This window comes from Corylus avellana, chromosome ca8 (genome assembly GCF_901000735.1).
Source record: "Corylus avellana chromosome ca8, CavTom2PMs-1.0".
In the NCBI taxonomy this organism is placed as follows: domain Eukaryota; kingdom Viridiplantae; phylum Streptophyta; class Magnoliopsida; order Fagales; family Betulaceae; genus Corylus; species Corylus avellana.
Window position 1 is genome coordinate 8,296,363 of NC_081548.1, and position 6,859 is coordinate 8,303,221.

A 6,859-nucleotide genomic window follows, 5' to 3' on the forward strand; every position below is an offset into this window, starting at 1 on the left:
GTGTTACCACATTTACATTGGCGGATTAATGAGTCAACAGTCTCAATAAGTATAAGAATTTCTGATATTTTCAATATGAGCCGTCTTTTTCGAAAATATCTCTAATATGGTGATTATAATAACAGCTATGTTAGGTAACTTAGGTTTTCCAGACAGATTCATTTTTTGTATAATCCATAGCTGATCAGATAAGCATTGTAGAGTTATTTTGTAATAAAATCCATTGATCATCTCTAGACATACCACTTTATTTATACATATATGCATTTTACTTGCATCTCATAAAATGAATATGCGTATAAATATAAAGAGTTAAAACAAATAAATTACCAAAACATATAAATCACATTAGTCAATGTATGCAATGTAATCTCTGGCCTTTCTGGCTTTTTAAAGGACTTAAACCTTTCGTTTATGACTATCAAGAGATACCTTCGGCTTCTCGGTTAGCACCTGGCTTCTTATTTTAACCTAGAAGACTCATTCAGTTTCCACCGTTAACATAAAAACACCATATAATTTTACAATCAATTCTAGGAAGACTAAAAGCTTCTTATTTAACCTGAGAGGCTCCTTCAGCTCCCACCATTAACATAGAAAAACCTTATTGTTTCATATTTAATTCATCTCTTATTGTCAATGTTCATCAGTATACAATAACATGTCACTTAAAATCATTCTTTTGTTCTCATAATCATCTCCTTTCATTTCATAACTTATTTCAACACATGTAAAAATAATTGAAAGCTTATACTCATGTTACTCATAAAATAATCAGGCTCATGTAATAATTATACTTAAAAAGCTTTATAAAAATAGTATCATGCTCAGTAAGTAGTTATACTTACTAAAATAGTATCGTGCTTAGTAAGTAGTTATACTTACTTTTCACCGTTAAGTTTGATTCCCGTTCTAACCCTTAATTCTAATATTCATTGCATTTAGTACGCCCGCCTGCGACCATATATTAGTTTAAAATTATATTTAAAAGGCTAAAATAAGGACCTCTTAATTTATCTCTATGCTCAATCCAAAATTGGACAGCATAACGACATATATCTAAAATATTATAATATCACTCGAGCATCATAACAACTATGTAGCATTACTACATATATTTATATGGGCATCACTCGGCATTAATATAATATTTATCTAAAACTTCTAATATTATTTGGGCATCACAACATAATATCCTTTCTTGAAATATTCAATCACACTTTTCCAAATAATTTAGACATCATAACAACATAATTTAAATTTTAATAACTCAAATTGACATAAATTAGGGATAAAAGAATTATACTACCAGTCCCCCTTTAAGTAGCTCCAAAGCTTTTAAGTTCTAAAGCTTATAAATATTATAAGTATTTCTCACTTGAACTCAGAGAGAGAGAGAGAGCATTTTATTTTGTAATTGAGAACAAGTACAGCCCGGCGTATTTAGTGGCTGAATTTTGGGACAAAGATGGAATTTTTATGAAAGCTTATGACATAATTGGCCAAGAATGAACAAGTGGGAAAGTGATATTTACAGCCGAAACAGCAAGTGGAGCATTTGAGAACATTTTAGAATGTTTTAGAGTTTGCGATGACAGTAGGCGTAAGTCCCTGCAATAAATACATATATATTGATATATATGTATATTTATCATTTAATGTAACATCAGCCCTTCATAGATGAACATTCACTAGAGCTCACGTCCATGTGTATTTGTACTATATATATATATATATATATATATATATCTTATTACATTAAACTAATTAAATCAATTAAATTATTTATCACACTAATACTACCATTACTACTAACTCTTATCCATCCGGTTAATCTAATTACGCAAATCTTGAATGCCAAATAATCTATAATGTGGATCAAAACTAGTTCTAACTATCTACTTCTCAGTTCAAACTAAGAATATTAAATTAGACATCAAATATATTTTCCTAATATATTTGATTTAACTTAAGATTAAAATTTATATTAAAGCATTCTTAGCCATCCTAATAAATTCCTCGGATGTTACAAATGACATATGCATTTTGTTGTTAATCTTTGTAAGTACTCTGCATGGACCATATTTCTTGTTCCTCAGCTTTTTAAAAGTACAAGTTGGTAGTCGCCCCTTGCATAAATACACCATCGCAAGATCTCCTTCTCGAAAAATATTCTATCATCTTGTACTTAGCATAAGATTCTTATAGACATTGACGAACTTCCTCTTGGGTGGCTTTCACTCGTTCAGTTAAATGTTCCACTGCCACAATAGCTTCTAGTAACTTAGATAGGGCCACAAGATTTATTGCAAGTTTCAGAGTTCTTCCATAGACAACTTCAAACAGTGCCTTCTCACTAGATCGATTCACCATGCTTTTGTAGGCAATTGTTAACGGTTGTTAGTGGTTAACGATTGTTAGTGATTAGCGGTTAATAACTGTCCCAATTGTACATCTATAATTAAGCGGGTTTAATTAGGACTGTAAATGAGCTGACACACTTGACAGCTCGCTCGATACCCGCTCGGCTAAGCTCGACTTGAGCTCGATTTCGACACTATACAAGCTCGCTCGATTAGCTAGCGACACATACCTAGCTCGCTCGATTAAGCTCAACGGAGGCTCGAGATTTCGACTCGTTTAAGTCGAGCTCGGCAAGCTCGCCCAAGTTTGTTTAGGGATTGTGAGCTCAACTTGTTTAACTCGATCATTGCCTGGCTCGCTCAACTCATTTAGGGCTCCCGAGCTCGACCCGTTTTATCATCGGACCCGACCCGACCCGCATGACATTGTAACTAAAAACAAATTAACCATGTTATTAATCAATAATAATCATAGGTTCAATGTGTATACAATTAACTAATTAAGATCTAAGGCTAAGTATAACTAACATTATATGGACTACGTTATTATTTATAGGTTTAATGTCCATTGTCCAATTCAAAAATAATAATAATAGGTTCAATGTGTGTACAATTTTCTGCGCATTTGTTTCTTGTTCGTATGTACTACTGGCATTGTCGGAGATTAGAATTCCTTACAATTTATTTAAAATTGTATTTTCAGATTACGTAATTTTGGTCATTTTTTGGCATTAAAATGCTTAAAAAATGCCATCTATTAAAAATGTGGTATTACAATTGAAAGTTGAATATATTTTCATCAAGTTCTTATTCTCTATGTTGTAAAAAAGTTTTAGGCCAAAAATTAACTTTTGATTTGATGAATAAAAAAAGTCTTTTAAAAGGAAAATTAATCTAATTAGTTTATAAAATTAATAATCATAAAGTTGGAGTAGAACTAGAAACTTCACTTTACTCCGTCACTGAAGTTGGAGTAGGCCTTTAACATGCAGATGGGTTGAGGGATTGACATTTTTTTTTTTTTTTTGGAGGGGGAGGAGATAAATAAGAATTTATTAAAAACTTAATTAAAAAACAAAAAACTTTCACAGACAAGACGGCTTAAAAGTCAATGAGACCCTAACACAATCAAGCACCCTAGGGGTCTGTTTGGCAATGGCCATGGCCTAGATACTGTTCATTATTGACCAGTTGACCACTTTTCCATCCTTAAAATTTGTCACTTTTTTACCATATTGTCCCTTAGTTATTGAATTTTTTCTACAGAAAATCTCATGCTATCAGCCCAGTCCATTCGGTTATGACGAATAGTTAAATTATAAATACCCAAAAGACAGCACCGCCCTCATCCACCATTTATAGAGATGACATTCAAAACAAAGCTCCAGAGTCCTCTATTCCGACTAGTCAAGAACACTGAACCAGGCGGTTTCCATCTTTAAAGCTCCCTCACCCTATGGACAACACTCATCACCCTCCCCAAGACACCCACCCACCCATCCCTTCCTTCTCTTCCATCACAAACAAGATCACAGACACAACCATCGCCACCGCCGATAACTGCTCAAGCAGTAGGAAATGCAAGGGCAAAGGAGGCCCCGACAACAGCAAGTTCAGGTACGGTGGAGCCCGACAGCGTAGTTGGGGCAACTGGGTAGCCGAGATCCGAGAGCCACGCAAGCGTACACGCAAGTGGCTCGGCACTTTCACCACCGCCGAGGACGCCGCTCACGCCTATGACCGCGCCGCCATCATCCTCTACGGCTCAAGGGCTCAGCTCAATCTCCAGCCCTCTAGCGGTTCCTCGTCCCACTCCTGCTCCTCCACACGTGGCACCTCCTCATCGTCTTCAACTCAAACCCTCCGCCCTCTTCTCCCTTGCCCCTCTGGGTTTCTTTTGCGTATTTATATTTTTGACAGAGAGAGAGGATGCAAGTTTGGGGGTCGGGGGTAAGAAGGGCTCACACAAGTAGATTTGGGTCAGTTGGCTGAGGAAAGAAAATGAGCTAGGGAGCTGAAGAGAAATCAAAGCGCTAGAATTTGTCAGAAAAAAAAAAAAAAAAGAAAAAAGTAAAGGCTAATAGGGTAATTGTACATCAGGTTTATGAGGATTATTTTATTAAAATGCACTTATACTAATAATCTACAGTGTCTAGGCTGGCTGAACACTATTGCCAAACACCCCCTTAGGTTTAGTTTGAATAACTTCGAAGCAAGGCTAGCTGCTTGCAAGGACAATGATCATGCCATTTTAACTTCATAAGGATGACATATATTAAATTTAATTATTTAATTAATATTTAATGTACGTTCTCTTTTATGTGTTGTTTCAAACTTTCGACATTTAAAATATTTAATTAAAATAAAAATGTAATTAAACTCGTGACTTCTCTTATGTGAAAATGAGTCAAAATGGCATTCAATATCGTTGCAAGCAGGCTAGCCTTGCTTCAAAGTTCAAACTAAGGCTGATTAAATGCAGCCGTCGGGTGGGTACCTCTAATTTTTAGGCCCACTTGTTTTTGTGGTCTTGCTTGTGATTATTATTATTATTATTTTTTTGCATTTATTAAATTTTGAATAAATTCTTACTTATATAAAATAAATAAATCACAACCCATCTGTTAAAGGTCATACTCCAACTAATGGTTATTAGTTTCATTTTCTCCCCCATAATCTATGCTAAACACGTTAATTATTTTGTTTTCCTTTGTTTGGGAATGGATTTAAATTTGCACATCCAAAACCTAATGGACCCTTACATTAATTTGATCAAATTATTGCGATACAACAATAAATTAATATAGAATCGTACTGTTGAAATAATGATTATGGGGGAATATAAGCGGAAACAATATAGAAAATAAACACAAAGAACTTACGGGTGGTTCGGTGTTAGACACCTACGTCCACCACTCGGAATACCCCTAAGGGCTACATTGTGCTCATTAACTTTATTTGTCTACAATACAAAGGTCCCTATTTATAGGGTAATGTCTAAATACAAGTTTGGTAATCAAATCTCATTGATTTGATTACAATCTCAATATATGATTACAATTAACCCATAAATAGAGAATATTTCAATATCAGCATAATTATGGAATATATGGAAAATATAATATATTTTCCATATATTCTAACATCCTCCCTCAAACTCAAGGTGAAATATTTTGGAACCTTGAGTTTGAAATCCGAAATAATGATGACGGCGGTGGTGGAGGTGGGGAACGGGCTGTAGATGATGACGATTGCCGGAGGAGATAGAGGCTGGCGGGCAGCCAGCGACGGCGGTAGGTGGCTGTGAATGCAGATTCAAAAGGCCGACAACGGGCCAAACTCCAAAAAGGGCCGATAACGGGTTAGGGCTGACAACGAGCCAAACTTCAAAAGGGGCCGACAACGGGCCAAAATCCAAAAGGGGCCGACAACGGGCCAAGGCTGACAATGAGCCAAAAATAAAAGGGGCCAACAACAGGTCAGGGCTGACTATGAGCCAAAAATAAAAAAGGGGCCGACTACGGGCCAGGGCTGACTACGGGCCAGGGCTGACTATGAGCCAAAAAAAAAAAAAAAAAAAAATGATGCCACTTGGGCGGTTATCAAATCAGGGCATCGAACTTGACCGGCGCGTGGCGCGCGTGATGTGGTCCACTTGGACCGCTTCTTCTTCCTTTTTTTTTTCTTTTTTTTTTTTACGTCTTTTGTCCCTTCTTTCTTTTCTTTCTCTTTCCTTCATTCACCAGTTTCTCCACGCCTGTCTGTCCCCTTCTTTCTTCCTCTTTCTCTGCATATTTTGCTGCAACAGAGATGGCCATGCATGACTGGAGGAAAGAACGCTGGCATAACCGGAGGAGTAGATCTGGACGGCGCGGAAGCCAAAGACTAAGGCCGGCAGTGGTGGAAGCACTGGTTGCAGGGAGATTTGTGGCGGTGAATCGTGGAACCGTGGACAGCCGGCAGTGCCGCGGCTGCTTCTGGAGTGACTTGCTAGCAGTGGAAGGTGTCGTTCGGCAGTGACAATGGCTATGGAAGGCGTCGTTTGGGAGTGGGATGACGCCGGAGAAGGCCAGACGATGGCGCGGCTCTGTCGGATGGAAGGTAGGCTTAATTGGCTGTTGTTGACTGGTGGTGGGCTTTGTTGTGGTTGTCGGCAAACAGTTTACTTGATCTTGTGATGGCAGGTTGGATCGGACGATTGTTATGGAAAACAATCGGATTGACGGACAGAAACATGGGGTGGTTATCAAATCGGGGCACCGAACTTGACTGGCGCGTGGCGCGCGTGATGTGGTCCACTTGGACCGCTTCTTCTTTCTTTTTTTTTTTTTTTTTTTTTTTTTTTCACTTGGCTGACACCATCTCTTTTCTCCCTTTTCTTTTCTTTCTTTTCTCTCTCCTCACTCCACGCCACATGCAGGCTTGCAGCACCTTTCTTTTTTTTTTTTTTTTCACCAGTTTCTCCACGCCTGTCCCCTTCTTTCTTCCTCTTTCTC

The 6,859-nt window shown here is 37.5% G+C and overlaps 1 pseudogene; it reads right to left on the minus strand.

The window, feature by feature from the left end:
- Window positions 1-6,859, minus strand: part of LOC132190832 (UDP-glycosyltransferase 90A1-like) — a 54,300-nt pseudogene that overhangs the window by 27,892 nt on the left and 19,549 nt on the right.